A 21,245-nucleotide genomic window follows, 5' to 3' on the forward strand; every position below is an offset into this window, starting at 1 on the left:
TGCAAATTTGCTTCTAAGGCCTTTACTTCTGTCCATCAGAGAGCCAAACCATGGAAATTGTCTTAGACAGTCTTATAGGTTAGCCTTGAACTCATATAAACATGCAATATGTGGGCAAAAACAAGCACAATAAAGAGAAGTCTTTGAAACATAAACTGATTATGCAAGGAACTAAATGATTATATGCAGACTGAGGGCATCCACAGTGCTAAGCACTGCTCTTCCACCTATAGCTATACTTCTAAGAAAAAAGCAATTTCACAAAAGCTTGCTGTTAAGGGGACTGAGACAGTAGGAGGACAAACCTGTGTGGCCTGGAGTTTGTGCTGCACAGAGGTGACTATGCTGGCTATGTGAGATTGTATCACATCATGCTGTGAACAAAGGTGTGTGATAGAATAAAATAAAATGTGGAGAATGCAAGCTCTAAGGTTGTCTCAGGAAACAGGCTGCTGACTGCAGAAGGCTTTGAGAATATTCTCAGGAATGTTTGATGATATATTTGTTCTGTTCTTGCAATTTCTCCTTACTCATGTGCTACTGGCCATCATCATCAGACTTGCAGTCCAAACAGGTAGTCTCTGCCAAGCTGTTGTACCAACAACACCTTGGTTCTGTACAAACAACTAAGGAAGGAACTTTTCATCTTTCCAAAGGGGGAAGGACTGTGAGACACTGATATTCTCAGCCTGTAAGTCAGTTTGCCTAGTCTTTGCATTGTTTTCAGCCTGTCTTTCCAAAGACGATATGCTTTTCCATGACCTTCAGATGCTGGGAAGTTTATGATAATAGGAACACACAAATATCAGTCCATGAAGGTTTATGAGGCAGGAGGATGGTAAAAGGGAGGATTCTAGGCAATCCATCAGATTGTGCAGGTTTTTGTGGGGGTAGAGTTAAATTTTCTTTATTGTAGGTGATGTGGGACTAGGCTTTGGATTTGTGGTGAGAACAGTGTTGATGACACGGAGATGTTTTAGTTACTGCTGAGCAGTGCTTACACAATGTCAAAGAACCTTCCTGTTTCTCACCTCATCCCATCGGGGAGCAGGCTGGAGGTGCACAAGATATTGGAAGGAGACACAGCTGCAACAGCTGACAACTGCCCAAAAGGATATTCCATACCAGACAGCATCATGCTCAGCATATGAGAATGGGAGAGGAAGAAGTTTGGTGGGTTGGCATGCTGCTTGGGGTTTGGCTGGGTACCAGTGGGTTGGTGGTGAGTGTTTTCATTGGCTTCATGAGTCTTTCTGGGGTTTTATCTTCCTTGGTCTTTGTTATCTTTTTCCTTACTTTTCACAAATTTTTATTATTGTATAGTTTAGATTGTTAAACTGTTCTTATCTCAACCCACAAGATTCTTTTTCACTTTTACCCCTTCTCATTCTCATCTCACTGGTGGATGGAGTGGGTGAGGCGCTGTGTTGTGCTTAGTTAAACCATGACATATGGACAATGGCTTTCACATCATTTCATTTGCCATAAACAAAGGATATTTGTTTATATCCAAGGATCTGAATTGACTAGACTCTTCATAATGTAATCATTTCAGTGTGCCTTAACCATCCTATGTAAAAGTTGATTTCCAAGGCAAAACCGGTGTCTGCAAGCAAGGAGAGCCTAAGAAAGAAAGAGGCCTCATACCATGTTCTCACCCAAATCTTTAGCTAGTTTTTTTCAGCTCTATTGTCTGGCTTACCAGGAATCATTATGCCAGCCAAACTAAGAACCAGGTGTGTAATATGTCTATCTGTGTCCAGAAGGGAACCACCACTCAGCTCTGTGGTTGCTCTGAGCTGGCAGATGAGGCTATTGCCAGTTTAACAAGAATCCATTAGAGTTGTTGGCTTGCTAGTTCTACCAGTATTATCTATTTACTTATCTGTCATGATGGAAATTATACAGGAATTGTAGCAGGAATCTTCATGCATGCACTTTTTTTTCATTCTCTGTCCCACACTATACTTACAGCATCAACACCTTGTTAACTAGAATGAGGCTGGGGCTTTTATTGATTGATCTCTGAGGAACAGTATGCTCAATGCCATGAAAATATGCCAGAATAATAACCAACAATCTTAGAAAGTAAAGTCCAAGGCTTGGAATCTGAATGTGTTCATCAGTACACTCACTTGTGCTAGAGGTAACATATATATACCTACATATATATACCTATATACCTACATATATATACCTTTATATACCTACATATATAAAGCTTGATTTGAGAACTGTCTTGGGACGTGTTCACTTCAGCTACTGCCTAAATATAGTGCCCAATCTATTATCAAGGTGTAACAAGGGTAGCTTTGCACGTGATGTATGCATACAGCTTTAAAGCATCCTTGCTATAGATGCTCTTCTGTTCCAGGTATTTGACCTCCAGGGTGACAACAATCCACAGCATTTGAAATCTGACTTAGATTTTCTAAGTGCAGGTGGCAATTCAAAACTCCATGGAGGTTGCTTAGATGAAGATGGAGTATTGGATACTATGGCCAGATGGCTCCAGAGGCAGTTTCTGTGCAAAGGAAGAAATCAAGTGCAATCTTTTCTCCTTTCAAAGCAATGCAGTTTTTCTCTGAGGCTTCCAACCTCTATGGTTATCACACTAAAACTGAAAACATTTCACTTGTGCCTGTGCATAGCATGAAATCTTGTGGACTTTAACTAAGTTGCTTCCTGACTGGAAGGTACATAAGGATGTGCAAGGAAACAGCATGAATCCAATGGTGAGTTGACCAAAAAGGCATTCACTCATTGCCTCTTATGTCCAAGGGTTCCTATTCCCCCAGTCCTTCTCAGTTTTCCTGTGGTAATTGGAAGATTACCTGCAATGCCTTCTGGTGCATGGATGTGACAGAATAGGTAGTGCATTTTCTCCTTAGCTTCCATGGCATAAACTAAAGCAGCAGCTTATGGACTGATGCATTAATTTCAGCCTCCACTGCACACATCTGAGGGAGGGATGCCAGATATTTTCCATAGACCACAAAGTGCAGCTGATACTCAGTCACTCTCTTGAGTTCACTGACACCTCGAGAGAGGATTAGAATCACAGCTACACTAGAAGACATCCTTGTCTCTGGTAGAGGACAGCAAGATAATTGCTCCAAAATATCCTCCAGAGTGACGCTGTGTGTTGGTCTTGGTAACGTTCTTGGATTTTCAGTGTTACAGAAAATTGCCTCCGTGCATCTCTTTTCCTTCTGCAGGACTTCCACCCGCAGGTCAGCCTGGATACTGCAGCTGAAGTGTGACCTGCACTTTGTGGCAAAACTAGCCAAAGCAGCAGGTAAATCCTATATTTCCAGCAGAAGGCAAGGAGAACTCTGGCTTTGGCAAGGTCCCCTAGAGTCAGGGACAGCTGGTGAGAGGGCCCATATCTGAGACACAGCCATTTCAGCATAGGAGAAAAGTGAGCTCCTGGCTCGGTATCCCTTACATCTGGATTCATCTTCTCATGGGCATAACTTTAAGTACTCATAGTTCTTTTAGCCAGGTGGGTTTCAGAAGATAGCAAAAAGCTGAAGGATGTGGAAACCATTTCTATAAGTATCAATGTGCTTTGGCCTTTTCCTATTAATGTCTTCTAATAATCTCCTTCAGAAATCAAATGAACTGGGTTAGGAGAGAGACTGTTTAGACAAGGAACATCATTTGCAATAACATTCACACTGTGCTCCTTCCTAGGCTTCAGAGAGGCTTACTCATTAATTTGAAGAGGGTAGGAGAGGCTCTCTTTGCTGACCTACACAGTATAAAACACAGTTAGTAAAGTGGGATGGCCAGATTCACTGTAAAGGTCCAAGTTTCTCTTCTCCCTTGTTTGATAAATGACTGTCATCAGAATTACTGCGCTCCCCTAAAGTAATTAGTCATTATTGGATGATCAAAGTATTTATCAAAACTTCAGCTGCAGTGCTATTGATCTTCATTTGGGTTTCAAAGGGTTTCCTTGCTTGATTTTGGAGAAGGAATCCATCAGTGGCACAGCCATCAAACAGAAGGCAGCAGGTATATCCTTGTCAAAGAGATATATGACTATGATGAAATTCCAAAAGATGCCAAGAAGTGCAGCTCAGTAGCAGAGGTAGCTACTGTCACCTGGCAAAGCTGTTGGGTTTTAGGAGATAGAAAGAACATTTAACCCACCCACCTACATCAAGACTGTCATAGCCTACCTTAGAGGAATTTTAATTTAAGGCTTTATACAGCTGTGGAATCCTAAAATCCTCTGAGTAATGTGCAGTGGTCTGAGATGTTCCTGGTAACAAATGGCGCTCCAGTATTTGCCACATTAAGAACCTACAGAGGAGCTATTCCAACATAATAAGTCTGATCCACCTTTTACAGAAAACTGAGCTTTAAGATAAGCAATCTGGATCAAAAGTAATCTAAAATGTCATTGTATCTGTCACAGCATTGTGTTTGTGAGCAATAGATGCACTTGGGAAGACTTCTCCATGGCAGCTCTTGATCTTAGAAAATGCCTTTAGCACCAGTGAAACATTATTGAGCTTTAAAATATTTACTTTCAAGGTTTTCTGGTGACCTGAATGGTTTGTGACTAGACATAGTGCAGAAACCCTCTTTATATGTTAACCACTCTTTCCATATGTGAAAGGAGTAAATGCTTACTCAGGAAAGGCAGCTTTGCTCTTCAAGGCACCAGTTTCCTCTTGGTATCCAGTAATTCAAGTAAAAATAAATAAAATTGCCATCTGAACTAGAAATACAGAACTGTAAGAGGGAATTGCATTTGCAATTTGCCTTCCTTCTTTCCTGGGGCAAGTATTGCAATCAAAGCACCACTCATTTTGACCATTCAATGAGCAGACAATTTTTTTTCTAATTAATCAGTTTCTTTTCCTTCCATTTATTTTTTTTCCCCTACCCATTATTTATTTAAGCTAAAAGGGGCCGGTTTTGGACCATTTTTATAAAAATGGTTCAAATTCAGACTAATCTACTGAATACAGTTGAGTTACTCTGGATTAACAGTAGTATAAATAACAGCAGAACTTGTCATGGTGTTTCCAAATTAATAAACCTAAACGTTTTCCAACTAATGAAATGGTTTGAATATGATCAAACAGACTTTGCTTTTAATCTGTGAAAGAAAAATGTGTTTGCTTGACCTGTAAAGCAAGTTACGCCAAATTTAATCATGAAACAGTGTTTACGACTAATTTTTAATGCACTGAAAACAACTGAAGTGGGAAATGCTGATACACTAGTATCAGCATTTGTGACTATGACTGTGGAAATTGTGACTATGTGACTATGTGACTATTTGTGACTATGACTGTGGAAATTGAACTAATGTAATAACTAAAACGAATGGGTGTAATGAAAGAATAAACCCATGGAGGTTGGTAATGCCTTAAAATGTTGTGATTTTGAGACTAATGTTTATGGAGCAAATGAAGAAAAAAGTCAGCAGCTACAGCATGTGGCAGGAGCCTTTGCTGACATTTGCAGAGCATCGTGTTGTGCCAGCACTGTTATAAGGTGTGTCTAAGAGCAAGATCACAGAGTAATGAACTCTGAAGCATAGTGAAAAACAATTTCATATGTGGGCATAAAGCATATTTCTATTGAAATTGGCACTGCAGCTGATTTAAAAAATAGGCTCAGAGTTTTTTTCTTGGTGACACACTGTATCTTCCCATTTGCTATATTTAAAAATAACAAAATTCAGTTGGAGATATATATTTTTGACAGACAGCACAAGTGATGGAGTGCTGACTCTGCATATCTCTGAAAATTGAAGTAATTGTACTGCAAAGTAATACTGGGTAAATGCAGAGAAATTACTTCCACTGAGTGGTATTTTGTTCTGTTTTGAAAGTATCCTTTGAATACTGTTAATAGATCTTCCTAAAAATCAAATATTTAAGGAGGCTTATCTTTAAAATACTGCTAGAATTTTGATTAGAAAACATATGAATCATTGCTATTCTGTAGCACAATTAATTTTCATTGCTATGTTTGTGACCTACTTACAGAGACCACAAACACTAATCTCACTGGATAATTAAGAGTGTAAATATCATTTGTCCAGTCCCTGATGACTGGTCTTAGAAATCCAATGAGCTCTCTACATTAAACTTGCAGATAAGAAATTCTCAGTTACATATAGACATTAATTCTCACATACCACTAATGATTCTTAATACTTGATTTCATATTTTACACTTAGAATAATACAAACTGTATTTAACATGCAATTAAATATTTTCACCCATAAATTAATTTTTCTAGATGTAGTATTCTGATGCAACAGGATGGAGATACATTTTACAAAACAGGAAAATACATTTTTCTTCTATTTAATCTTGGATAAAATTTTTGTAATATTTTTGTTCATGTAAATAAGGTTTTCTTTTAAACTTACTGCTGGCCTTCTAAATGTAGATGTATATTTCCGGATTAGACCAAAGAAATTACTTTCATAATCAAGAAAATATTTGTTTAAAAGCCATCCTGATTGAGTGATAAAATAAATGCAGCAATTAAAAATCACACATACATAGTTGCATGTGTAATAAGTTACATTGGGAGTCATAACAAATAGGAAATGGTGATACAAATAGACTGAATGTTACAAGCACACAAATTAACAAGAGAAGCAAGAGACAAGGAAAAATCCATTACAGTGAAAGATAATTTTATAAAGTATAATAGGAATAGAAGTCCCAGCAATGCTATAAGCTTTTAATTACCTAAAGATAGTAAAATTGTGAATAATTATGGGGACAGACAAAAAATTATTTAATTTTGAGGGGCTTATGTTGGAAAGAAATTGGATTACATACTTGTTTAGTCTTGTTTATGAATTGCTCTCAATATTACCAGTAAACTGTGAATACTGTAGCCATGCATACTTGATATGTCTATATTACATGGATAGGTAAATATGCCTTCTGTCCTTAAAAATACCTCCTAAAAGTATTCCAAAGACAGACCTTGAGTCCTGCTGCATGTTGATTATTAAATTATTTAAATAAAAGATAACTCAATCTTTGTTAAATACATTATAGATAGTTCCAAAGATCAAATATCCATAATAGTAGTGCTAAAGTTGTAGGAACCCCAGTAAATTCCAGGAAATATAAAGTTTGGGGTGAATCATGCAACAGCCTTCAGTACAAGACCTCAACAGGGAGTGTCAAGACTTTTTTTTTGGTAGTACCTTACTGTGCTGTTACCAGAAATGTTTCCTTATTGCTTCCTTAATCTGCCTGTAATTAGAGTCCAGGTACCAAGCAATCACCATGTGAGTAACATGTTCCATACCACTTTTTTTTTTTTCCTTTAAATATCTGGAATCCAGAACACATGAGTTTCACGACCAACTTTATAATTCAATGCAACTTTATAATTCAATTCAAGTGCAATTGAAAAACATGCAAACTTTCAGTAGAGAAACCACTGAGAGGTGCTACTTGCACCTCCTTCTCCACTGTATTCCATTTTCTCCCTCAATTTATCCATTGTCTGCTCCTCCCTACTCTCTTTACCCCTGGACTAACTATGCATGTTTGAAAGCAATGCCAGTCAGGCAGGTCTGGTGACATATACTGAGGCAGGTGTGACATTTTGGACACTATTTTTCTACCTAGATTTTTCTACCTAGAAGTTCACGAACTAAAACCAGCTCAACTGAACAATAACTAAAAATTAATCTCTAAGAGCTTCTGTGTGAACGGACCAATACAGGTATTGTTACACTAAACAGTCTGGGAGCACTTTAAACTAAGAATTGGAAAAGGAATTGCTTCAGCTACAGGGGATGCTTTTACACTAAGAATTATTGTACAAGAACTGTTCTCTATTTAAGCTTGTGCCTTACTTTGTCCTGGAATAATGTTTGTGTGTACATAAGCCATTAGACCCATCCACAGAACACTTATTTGAATTATTCCTGCCCCTAAATTATGCTATTATTATATTATAGAATAATTTGCAACCTCATCAAGACGGCTGCAAATTGCATCAGTCCTAGAGGCCAATCAGTTGTCCCCAAGAGGCACATCCTTCTTAGACTGGGAAGGAGCAGTACAGACATAGTTGTATCTGTGGAAAACTTTTCCTGTAGATAAACAAAGGATTTAATTCAAAAGAGCTATTAGCTAATATGTATAATTGATACTAATTTATTTTTAAACTGATGTCTGTAATTATTCTTATATATGCAAAACAGTATATTTGCATAACATACACAGAGAGCTACACAAAACAGAGCAGCCTGAGGTTCTACATCTTCTTTCCCTGACCCACTTTGTTATCTTTAATGTTTCTTTTGACTCTTTTTAGCCTTCTCCATTCTCTTTTTTCCTTGATAGAAACATCCCTATCCTTTTTCATGCTTTCCTTACTCTTTTTTTTCTTTCCTTTGTTTTTACTCTCTTTCTTGATCTTCACCTACCCTCTTGTTTTTTCATTTTTCCAAAGTTCATCCTCTTCCATGAGGTACAGATATTGAGTAGTTGTCATAATCTGGCTGGCCAATCCACTAGTGTTCCCTTGCTTTCATAGAGAGTGGATGAAACTGCTACTGCACCTGATCCCACAGAAGAGTTTCTCCTGCAATGATTGTACACCAGTCCCCAGACACTCAGTACTGTGATAAGGAACAGCATTTTGGAAGTAAGTAAGTCTTGCCATCATAGGCTTTTAAGGCGCTAGGTTTTTGTTTTATAAGACTGATGAAAACAGCCTAGAAATTATTACTAACTATTGCAGATAAAAATAAGGTAACTGATTAGGTTTTATCTTGACTCCACAGGTCATCACCCTCAGGGTTCTTTGTCACCAGGACATCTGTTACCAGCCACCCCACTCATAAATCTTCCTGTCATTCTTGGCATTCAGGCCATCAGTAGAGGTGATGTTTAGGCTCATGGACACAGCCCTATCCTGTTCAAACCATCAGGAGCTACTGCTCCATGTCCTCCATCTGCCTTTTAGTCCTTCACCCCAAGTATCCAGCTAGCCACACCTTGTGGCACTGAAGAATCAGTTTCTTCCCAGTCCTATCTTCGCTTCTCGTTTGCTGTCTTTGGAGGCAATAGTGCTTCTACTGGCTAAGTTCACAAACCTGTATCAGTACACTATTGACACATGCCAGTAAAATTATATAAAAAGGGCATGAACTCTTTATTTTACTTGATCAGTGATAAAAGTCAAAGCATTGTTATGTGCATTACTACTTTTCCTGCATGACTGTCTTGATCTAGCTTTTAAAAGGGAGTTTACTAAGCACTGAAATGTCATCTTTCTCCATACAAAAAAACTTAAGCCTGCTTTCTAATAATAACAAACAGGCTGACCCTGCAAACATACTGATTCTTCCAGACTCTAAGCTGAAGTGAATGCTAGTCACTGTAAGAATGCTATTTGGCCACACTTGCTGTTGTCATAGCTCTAGCAGGAGTAGGTTGCAGACACTAACTTTAGACAGTAAGAGCAAACATGTGGAAATTACCATCAGAAACTGTTCTGAGAGAAAACTGACTTCAAGCGACACAGGGAAATCTGAAAAAGGGTTGCATGAAATGAGATTATTCTTCAGCATGCAGCATGCCTAAAGTGAAAAAAAAAATTTACAATTTCCTCCTGCATTTGAAGAATTATTTTAGCAATTAAAAAATACTTCCTTACCATGTAGATGACTTAACATTTGGTAAACAGGTTTTCTTCCAAACTGCCTAATTAAATTTATCTTGGGTATAATGCAAGCATAATAAATTTCAGCTCTAAAGGTCACATTTTGGAAACTTTATAAGCCACTTAACATCAGAAGCTTGGAAGGAGAATGCTTTCTCAGCCTTTATGACTGCCTTGCAATGCTGTAATAGCACTGGGACAGCAGGATCACTGTAATTAAACACCCTTCGCAGCAGCCTGGGGAAGCAGAAACACTCTGGTCATCCAAGATGTGGAGCTGAGTAGCACCCTTGGGACAGAGATGTTTATAAGGGTTAACTCTTGCTTTTTGTTATATGACAGCATCAGCTCCCATGCATACAGCTCAGCCAATAAGCTTGTATTGATATAATGACTGAATTTATACATTTTATTGGTCCAAATTTTTGGCTTTATGGGGGATAGAATTGTTAAAGCTGCCTGGTAAGGGATCCAGGATACACAGCTTCAGTCAGTTGAGACTGTTCCCCTCCTTACGATGCTGTAGTTACACTCCAAGGGCAGAGACAGTAGGGTGGGAGGTTGCCATAGTCACAACAGCAGCCACAATACACCTGGGGCAGATGGGTGGCAGAGGCATACAGAGGGTTCCCATGGGATATAAGCAGCCTCCTAGACAGGATGGAAAAGCTGGCAGACCAGGAACATCCAAAATTGTCCCAAATGAATCCTCTTGAGCCCATCTGTCAGGATCTCACCATCACAGACACTTCCCATTAGAGAAATCTGCTACTCAGCTGCTCCTCTCTGTCTTATTAGCTACAGGTTTTTAAGCACAAATTTGAGAACAGGTACATATCCATATGCAGTATGAGCTTCTGTGCTCTCTAAGAATTCCTTGGTGACTAAAGGACAGGACAAACTTTGGGAACTGCTCACTCTGATAACTGACATTCTATTTTATAGGAATAAATTTGCACACAGTCACAAAATCATTATAATTAAAAATATAGCAGTAACATGGTTTCTACAGTTCTTCTTCTATTTTTTTCCTAAAAAAATAGCCAATGGATAAATTGTATACCTTTGTCAAACAGCCATCATTTTGGCTGAAAGCAGTTTGGTCCTTGCAAAACTAGAAAAAACTACCCAGCCTGCACAGCAAACTATGAAAGTAAAATGTATGAGAATAGTATGCTCTCTGGAGTGACAACACAGAAACACATTTAGGAAAGTGGCTTTCATATTTCCTTCCTGCATGTTCATTCTACATATCTTTATCCCACAGCAGCTTCAATCTACCAGCAATATTTTCTTCTGTGGTGTCTCCTTGACCCGCACAGAAGGTTTTCATTGTTGCAAGCAGAAGTTTTTAAAATCTGAGCTTAAAAGTGAAGCTAAGAGGTTTAGCTGAGAGCTACAACAGTCATACTCTCTGATTTGAGCATAGATGACATTGTACAATTCATACTGACCACTGAGTAATACTTGTACTGACTTGCTTCATTGGATTTCATGGTTTGTGTTATATTCTGAGTCTAAATAGCCACAAAGAGTGGGACTATGCTACTGTAGTAAGTTTGTTTCTAAGCAAAAATTGGGATTTGTTGGATTGTTTACAGTTTACTTGTGCATTTAATGTATTGAACATAAGTTGCAAACCTCAATACAGTATTTCTACATACTACTGAAATGCAGACAATTTCCTCATGCCTTCCCCTCACTATATATTCACACTTCTTATGTCTGCCAGATGGTGTGGAGCAAATTATTCTAGAGCTCAGACCATGTGAATTTTAAGCAGATGAATATAGCAGTCTGCGCAGCACTTTGCCTTCTTTTATCACTGACTAGTGCTGGCCTGTTTGATCATACCCTAGAACAAACAAATCTCATTAATCAGTGTTTTCCTTTTTTTTTTTTTTTTTTTTTTTCCTTGGCTGCTTTTTCCTTTCTGTTCACTTATGGAGAATTTCTTTGGAAAGCCTTGTTTTTAGAAGGACATAAATTTTTCAGTCTGCTCAGTGCTTTTATTTAAAAATAAATTTAGCTCTAAGGAACAGTGCTGGCATGATAAAACTGATCAAGAATGCATTTCCTGTAAAAGTGAAACTTGGCCTGGACATCTCTGATGTAAGTTATCCACTAGTACTCCTCAGCAATTTACATCTCTAGAGTTGAAAGGGTAATGTGATTTAAAATCTATGTACTTTACATTACTAGAACTCTTACTGAAACTGCCATTGAAGATTCTGAATTATGCAATTCAAATATAGTTACTTCACCACAAATGTCAGCCACACCAGCCAAGCAATAATTCGATGATGTTGCTTAATTTACTTTGCCATGACTGAAGTGATCTTGAAGCACTCCTGACTTTTTGGGGTTTCTTTAGCTCACAGAGTCATAAAAATATTGGTGAGAAGGGACCTCTGGAGATCATCTGGTCTAACCTCCTGTGTGACTTGGGACTCTTGCCAGTGCTAGATTAGGTTAGCTGTGGCTTTATCCATGTAAGTCTTGAAAAGCCCCGAGGATAGAGATTTCACTGTCTCCCTGGGGAAATAATGGTATGAACCTGCTCCAGTGCTGCAGTGTCCTCCTAGCCAATTCCAAACCTCCCCAGCTGAGATCCTTGTTACACTATCTGTTAATAAAGAGGAGAGTTTTTCTTCATCACCTTTGTGACTCCCCTTCAAGTGTTGTAGGCTGCTAATAGATTACTGCTTAGCTCTTCCTTGGCAGAGTGAACAAGCCCACCTCCCTCATTCCTGATGGCTGACCACTCCTTCTTGATGCCACAACTGTCTTGGTGACCCTCAGATGGATCCTCTCTACTTTGTCCACTTCCCCTTCAAAGTTGGACACGGACTGCAGATATGCCCTGGCCAGTGTACCTCACTGACAGTGTTTGAATGAATCACACTTTTCACAGCTGGCTTAGGAAAACTGGTACTATTTATTACTGTTACCTAATGAGTTCCTGCAGTAGTTTTCCTGTATTAGGACTTTGAAACATAAAAACCTTTAGTTCTTACAGAACTACTGTGGAATGCATAACTTTTAGTACTGTGTTGGTTTTGCTTCTTGACAGTACTTGGGCTGCTTACACTTTTAGGAAGATCATTCCTGTAGGCAGTTTATCTGGTAGCATGAATATATTGTCCACAGTTCTCCTCCAAGCTAAAAAAATAAGGTAACAAAGTCAATTTGCAGGCCAAGGCACTACCAGTTGAGCATATTTCAAATAAATATTGAGCAAATATAAAGTCTGTTTTTTTGTTTTCCTTAATAACTTCTTTGATGGGGATGGGAAAGAGCTGAATGTTTGGGTAGTTTTGGGTTCTTTTTTTTTTGTGGGAAGGGCAGTTTGTAATGTTGGTTGCAAGACCTAAATTTAATTATGTGGCAATTTTTTAAATCATATTTTTCCCACTTAAGACCCATCCAGAAATACAGAATGCATGCTGGGAGGGAGACTTAATCTCAAAGGTACAAAACCAGTGTAATAAGTGATAAAGGAAGCCTACTTATGTCCTCTTCAAAATTAGAAGATCCAGCACAGACCTGGTTTATGGAGCTGCTGACAACAGCAGCAGATCTATTTGAACTGAGATTGAAGCTGATGGAAGAAATAAAAAATACAGTGCAGCAGCTCAGTGCGACACACCACACTGAGAAATGGGCAGGAAGGAAGAAGCACCAAGAGCAGCATTGCTGCAGACTGGGAGCTATTGCATCACAGGCATCTCAAAAGAAAATATGATGAAACTCAGAAAGCTGCATTCACTGAACAACAGCAAGGTCAGAGCTTAGGCTATCACTTTCTGATCTTGCCTCAGTTTAGGGTAATTAGATTTAGGTGGCATTTAAGACTAGGAATCTTTCTTTACCTATTTCTTCTTTCTTTCATATTCTCACTTGCCTCAATGACAAAGTCAGAGTTGCATTCCACACAGCCTCTGGGTTCATCTCCTGGGAGATCTGTGGTACTGTATCTAGAACATATGGCCTCTTTGCTCTTTCCCTGACCAAAGTTTCATCTGCAACCTTCTTTCTAAATTTGTTCTATATTCTTCTTTTCCCTCCAATAAAATATTAACTCTGCTCCTCCCTCCTTTGTCATTTAGAGTTAGTAGCTTGCAAATTACTTGTAACTGGAAGTAAATGTTGGTTTGTGCATGTACCTACGCAGTCTGTGCAAGCCTATGCATGCAGCAGAGAGGAGGACTGCTGAAGTCAGGCAGAGCCACCAGCTATATGCATATTAGAACACTGGGATAACAGAGGAACAATGGAAAGGAAATGGGTCTGAGGTTTGCAATTTCATACCATCCTGCTGGTGAAGACAAACAAGCTTCCACATTAAATGGTTGATGGGGGGCTTTAAACCAGAAAAAAGTGATAGCTTTCCTTTTCCTTAAGTGTTTAGTCTTTCAGTATTACTTCCTGTGACTCTTTGTCTTCACTTTAAATCTTTATTCCTTTAGAAAGTCTGAGAAGAGGCTGAGAAGGCTGCATTTTTCTTCTTCTTTCTCCTGTTTCTGCTTCTCTTTCTCTTGTCCCTGTCAGCTCTTATGTTCTTCTCTCTCTTTGCCACTACTGTTTTTCCCCTTGGCATTCTCATCTTTTATACACAATGCTCTTTTTCCTTCCCTGTGGGGGAACACAATGTTGGAACTGAGATGGACCTAGAGAAGTAGTGTTCCTCCAGGGAGCATCCAGATGATAATCATGAGCAGAACTGGATTATTTTATGAATGCAAGTGTGCATAGGACAAGCTACAACTTCCTGCTGAAATAAATTAGGATTTCGCATACTGACCCTATGAAATAGCACAATTTTTGGGTCAGCAGAAGTTTATGAAAGCAGTGACACCAATCTCAGTCTTAACTGTTGTGGAATTAGCACAGGAATGGGATTTAAGATATGACAAAGCAGATTATGGACATGTCTCTTAGTTATTTCTTAGTATTAGCTACTGAGAATATTTTAATTCAAAAGTATTAATCACCATGGCATTAAACCAGGGTGACATTTACTCTCAATCACAATAGAGACAGTAGATGTTGTGGTTACAAATAAAGCTACAGCAGACCACCTGCAGAATCCATACTGGTTGTTGTGCAGTGGTATTCATAAATCACAAAGCAGCAAGCTTCTCCTAGATCCATCCTGGGGATTAGAAGACATTATTACCATCAGCTTCCTAGCAATGTCCCTCTGCTGGACTGTTAATACTTTCCTGCTACCATAATCTTCCAAGAAAGTAATTTATGTAAGTATTCCCTAAGTAATTTCTGTCCAGATTAGAAAGGTTAACTTAAACCAATGCAAAAAGCAGGTCTTTGATAATGCAGTTTATTTGACAAAAGTAGAGCAAAAAGCTTATAAAAACTACACCTGTGGGAGAACTTTAGAGATAAAGGATGTGTAGGAGGGATATTAGAGCTTTCTTCTGTATGAATATCTATCAATGGACCGTCTTGTTCTTGTTCTGTTTATTTTAGGGGGGGGGTTTGAGTTTCCAAATAGATACACTGTTAAAAAGATGAGTACATATAGTCTCATTTGTTTTAAAATTCTCTACAAGGTCCACAGTGTTTTAGCTATGTCTTGGAGGATTTGAAATGTTTTTTTCTACTTTGCTGTTCCCAGATCAACATTTCACTCATGCTTTTCATAGAATATGAATGCTTTTCAGAGGGCATTTTTACTGAAGATTTAGTCCTTACCCCACCACTCTCCCACACAAGGTGCTAAGCAGCACTGCCTTCTTTTAAAGGAAATTAAATTCTCTAAGATTCTCCAGCATAAATTTGCTTCCATTTATTAATTAGTTTCCACTGGAATCTATGAAAAATTAAGCTAATGTCAAATATATGAATATTTCTGCAAAAAATGCTGAATGAGTGGAGCTAATCTGATTCATGTAAATGTATCCAAATCAATCAAGATGTCACTTCAATGTAGGATCAGTCATCTGGTACGTAAAAATGCATATTAAAAATTTGCTTTTACAAAAAAAAAATGCAATTCTTTGGTCCTGATTCTCCAAAGACATATTCAAGTGAACTTTATTCACTATGAGCAGTGTCAGACTGCTATGTCATGGACTTTTTGTGTCCTGTCTCTGGTTGCTTGTCTGTGTCCCTGTGCTACTCCAACTATTGTCCTTGTTGGGAAACCAAACAGGCTAAGAAACTCTCTTTATGTTGTTGTTGCTAGGTTGTTTTTTAGCCATGTCATGTTTCACAGCCTGATGCATTGCATGATTATCCAAACAACTATGCCATAGTGAGGGAGAGGGTACTGCAGAGCAGTCAGGCACTGCTTAGGTCATGCTACAGCACAATCTTGAAAAGCCTCATTTACTCAGGGAACTACTTGTTGCATGTTAAATATAACACAAGAATGGTCTGTGTGTTACATATTGCATGTACTGTTTCATAGACAAAAGGTACTTTAAAGAAAATGTTTAAGTTGCAGAAGAAATCACTTCTTTACCTGTGATACCCTTAATTCTACCTCTCTTCTGATGACAGTAGGATTACAGTAATTGTGAAGTGCTGCTATCATAGTGGAATTTCACATTCATATAGTACATGAAAATATTACACATTATGCTATACAAGACTATACACAAGAGAGAGGTATTTCACATTCATGGAATGCAAAACCAAGTTTGAGTCAGCATTGCTTTATTTTGGCCATGTAGTCTGAATAACATCCAAGAAGCCCAGATGAGTCCCAGCCATTCTCTTTTCTGGAGCAATCTCCTACCATATGGAAACGTTCATTGATGATCAAGATGGGACCCGAGCAAATGAAGTCTGGAAGCAAAGTGCTGCATTCAGAACAAATTATTTCTTTGCAGTCCAGGCCCAAAGAGTCTGAGCAAGACTTTGGCAACAGCATGCTCCCCACCATCCTCTTTCCCAGTACTTTCCAGATCTGGGCAGGAAGCAGCACTTACATAATAAATCCAACCTACAAATGTATAGATCAGCTGTCCTGTGTGCCTATGGCAGGCCCAGTTACAAGACAAGAAAGACGCCAAACATATAGCTCACCTTTGCAAAAGCAGATTATGTAGAAGACAAGGTCACCACTACTCTAATTACAAAAATAAGCCTAAGGGCACATAAGGCAATTTTTGTTTCAACCTAGATATAACTGTTACAAATTTAATAAATGCTGCATTCTCTGTTTTTGCAGTTGAGAGACCAAGTTGCTCTATCTACAAAGATCACTCACTCACCAGGGCATTGTGTTGGTTCTTTCATGTTTACAAGGAGCAGCTCTAGGAACACCTTCTCCTTTACCTTTGGGAACAGTCTCACTCATTAGAGACGACATCATTATATTCACAGGGCGATAGTTTATTAATCCCCATGTCCCCCCAAAATCTCAGTGTCTTCTTTCAGCTTCTTTAGGAGACTTACACTGGTTTTCAGATGATACTAAGGTTGTTACTCCCAGATGGGAGCTGACAGTAGAAAAATGATGCACACTAATAAAATAACCTCGCTTCTGGAAGGCTGGGGGTTTATGATAAGAAGCTGTAAAGAGGAAGGTTACACAGCTGCAGAAGTTTAAGTGCACTTTTAGTGTTTTCATCCGCTGCTGAGGATTTTTCTGCAAGTGGACTTTTAATACAGTTGGAAGAAAAAGGCTTCATCATATGGGGAAAGAATAAGTAAGGCCATTTGTTAAAAATTGCACCCAGCTGGGTTAAGGTATAACTGTTAATGTTTAGGGTTTGTTACAGACTAGTTCCAGGATATGATGGATTTTTAGTGTGCTTAATTTTTTATGGCTATTATTTTGCAATTTAATCTGGAACTAATTTTGAAAATAAGGATTAGTATTTATCACTTTAGTAAATACTAATACTGAGATGTTAGTAGCCCATGAGGTACAGTTTGTCAGATCACCTGTCTCACTGTTCATTAGCTTTTTTGTAGTCTTAGCTTGTTGAAACTGTGAATGCTCTATATAGGTAGCAGGAACTAAGCATATAAATTTCCTAATAATTTAGCACATACTCAGAGCGAACGGGTACCACTGGTAATTCCAGCATGGCTAATCTTAGGCATGAATATGAATGTTTTAGATATTGTATTAAAGACAGAACTTTTGAAAAAATAGTCTTAAGGAGCTAATGCAATAGTGAATAAGAAAGAGATCATTGTACTCAACACAAATGGAATGAAAAATGTATACTAATGTAGACATTTTCCCTTCTGCTGATGTGAAAAATTTGTAAAGAAAATTCAAAAAAGAATCAGACCTTTGCAAAAGAAGTGCAAAAGAATATTCTACCACAAGATTAAACAACATGCTTGAAATTGTGATCTTCTGTGGCTTTAAACGGTTCTCTGTGAAATAGCTACTACTTCCTAAAAACACCTTATATTTAGGGATCTTCTTACATGATTTCAGACTTGGCATAGAAAGCAGTTAGCTTTTAAGGAATTTAAAAGATAAACTGCCTTCACATGCAACATATTAGCCTTTAGTTTCAGATATTTCTGAATGCAGAAGGCATTAAACAATGCCACTTTAACCATGAAGACCTGGAAGTTATGAGAACAATGTGTGAATTCTGTGTAACTCCTATAAATTAGACATATAATTTAATTTACTTGGGGGTGATGATTTGGTTTTACACTATTTCTTTGATTTCTATTCAAAGCACATAATGAATACCTGCTCTTGCAGGAGTTCTCTGAGGGGATTAAAGGTGATCATAAGGCCTTAACAGGTGACTGAGGGGCTCAGAATAGCAGCTGGTTGTCTACAATGTTTCCTTCTAGAAAATGGGGTTTGTTTTAAAAAGTGATTTTTTACTCTGGTTAATGTTCTACCAGATACAAAAGCTGCAGTCTCTCTCTTCCTCTCTCTCTTTTTCTTCTTCTTTATGAAACTTTACTGAAGTTAGTCAGACCTTTCTGACCTGCAGATGCAGTCACAGTGGTATGTTCTATATGGGATAACATTTAACAACCAGTCACAAAATTCAGAAGTGTGTGTCTGTATGGCTGATAAAGTTTGCTGTTATGGCAATAGTGCTGTTACCATGCTGTCTTCCTACAGCATACTTCCCAGAGCAATTCAAAATCCTGATTTATATATACTTGAAGTGTTGCAAAGTTTAGCTTCTGTAATTACAGAGAAGCTGCCTCTTTTCTTCACTGCAGAAATTGAGATCAATTCATGTATTCATCTTCATATTTTTAATTTGAATGATGTGGAAGTCTGACTTTTTAAACATGCTCTGATTGTGGGTTCTTGTCTCAAGGATTCTTTCCCTGATGATATGATAGAACATGAGGATAATATCCATTTATTCACATGGGCTTGGTGGGGGAGGATAGAATGAGAGTTTGTCACATTTGCATTTAAGACTCCTGGATAATTTTCTAAGGGTATTAACCATTTTTATATACATACATACAAATTTTAAACAGTGATTGCAATTATAATAAGAATTTAATTTTAATATTTTAATTCATTTGCAGGAAATTTTTCATATAATGTTTTGTATATCTATTAAAACATAGGAGTTACATGTGTTTTTAGAAAGGAAATTATTAAAAAAAAAAAAAAAAGTGGCAGCAAAAGTGTGTCCATGGCATTGAGAGCATACAAAGGCTGTAGCTTAGGGTCCTCTGCTAGCCATATCATAAAAGAAATACATACTACACAGGTTTTAGGGCTCTAACACACAACTTTTAGAATGTTTAACCTTTCTTAGCTGTCTGTCTTAACACTCTGCTCAGTATTATGGCTTCCATTGCAACAGAGGTTTGTGGTTTCACTTCACCATCCCCTGTTATAGCTTAAGCCAGTGAAGAAGGTGAGTTTTGACTAAGAAGCTAGACTGGATAGATCTCATGTGCTTTACAGACTCGCTAATCTCTAGAAAGGGGTGAAGCAATTAGCCTCAGACAATAATAGCCTAAACTGTAACACTATGACAGTAGACTTCTTTGTCAGAAACCTCACACCACCCAGGTGAGGGTTCCAGGGTCTCTGAATTACAGCTGGTTTGAAACCCATGCTTATTCTTTAAGAGAGAAGGCAATGCACAATCAGGAAAAAAATAGACATGATGTTATTCCCCTAAGCCATTGTTTCAGTTTTAAGTGTTAATGCTCCTTTCAACCCCAATAGCATAAAAAATATGCCCATGCCAAATGTAAAGAAATATTCACTGAAAGTTGGCTAAGAGGATTTTGATACCAGTGATTTTAAAACTAGGGTAAGATGTAGCATTACAGTCCCTGGGTGGGCAAGGATAGGTTGGATTCAAATCTATACAGGGACCCTCAGGCAATGTCATTCAGCCCTAAATGCAGATGTATCATTGGCCAGAGAGCGGGATGGTGCTAAGACCTCAACGAATCACATGTGTAAACTAGGGAAATTGGAGCTCCTATAAAGGAGCTGTGGGAATAAACTCGAGGCTGTTTGTCACAAGGACCATTTGAGTGTGTGTCGTCGCTGTCTCCAAACCGCACTTCCCATCATGCTGCAGTAAGAAACAGAGCATAGAAGACTGGATAGTCAAATGGAAGCTCATACAAATGTGTTCTGTTTCAGTAACCCATGATTTTTACTATTATAAATGGATATAAAAGGCATGGGGGAGGGAATAAAAACCTCTTTCTTAACAAATATCTTTGAAAAGGCAGAAAATATGCTTAAATGTGCCTTATTTTACATATTCCTTTCATCCTTCAGGCTTTTGACGTAATGCTTATCACTTTGCCATTATGTCAATTTGTGCTTACCAGTCTTTTTTTTTCTCTTGTCTCATCTTATATTTAGGCAATGATCCTGCAAACACTTACCTACATGCTTAGTTTTGCTACTCCTTCCTTGTTAATCCCTTTGAAGTTAAAAGGATTATTTGCATTAGCAAAATAAGGCATGTGTGTGCTTTCAGGAGGAAGTTCTTATGTTGTAAACCCTTTGGGGTGGGACCAGATCAGTTATTATGCAGTCAGATAGCTCAAACCACGGTTGTGTGGAGGATGAGTTCAGAAGTTTGTGAAGTTAACAATTGTTAACAGAGTGAACTGGTTTGTGGGATATGCCTAGGGCATAGCATGCAAGCAGTTGTTCACCCCAACTGGCACACAATCTTCTTTCCCTCTTTTCTGCATTCGTTGTTGAGCTGTAGCCTCAGATTTCATACCAGCTGAGACATCTGCTTTTTTCTTACCTCCTAAAGCAGAAAATTCCCTGATATTTGCCATAGGGTAATCTAGAGCAAGACCGTGAGTAGATTTATGCTGGTGTGCACAGGGAGGAGAAATAAAGATCTGAAACAGAGCTGCAGAGTTCTCCACACTCCCATTGTTCACCCTTGCAGCCTTCTCAGAACCTCCCAGCACTAGCTTCTCACCCCAACTAATGCATGTAATGCTTTTATATTCTTCCCATTCTTCCCACTTTCCAGGGAGACCTAGCCACTATTTTTTTTTTTCTCTCTTAAATGTGTCCTATTCAAGTACTCTATTTCAATGTACACTTGCTTTTGTTTAAGATAGACATAATCTAAAACTCACTTGGAAAG

The sequence above is a fragment of the Vidua macroura genome, chromosome 4, assembly GCF_024509145.1.
Source record: "Vidua macroura isolate BioBank_ID:100142 chromosome 4, ASM2450914v1, whole genome shotgun sequence".
NCBI lineage: Eukaryota > Metazoa > Chordata > Aves > Passeriformes > Viduidae > Vidua > Vidua macroura.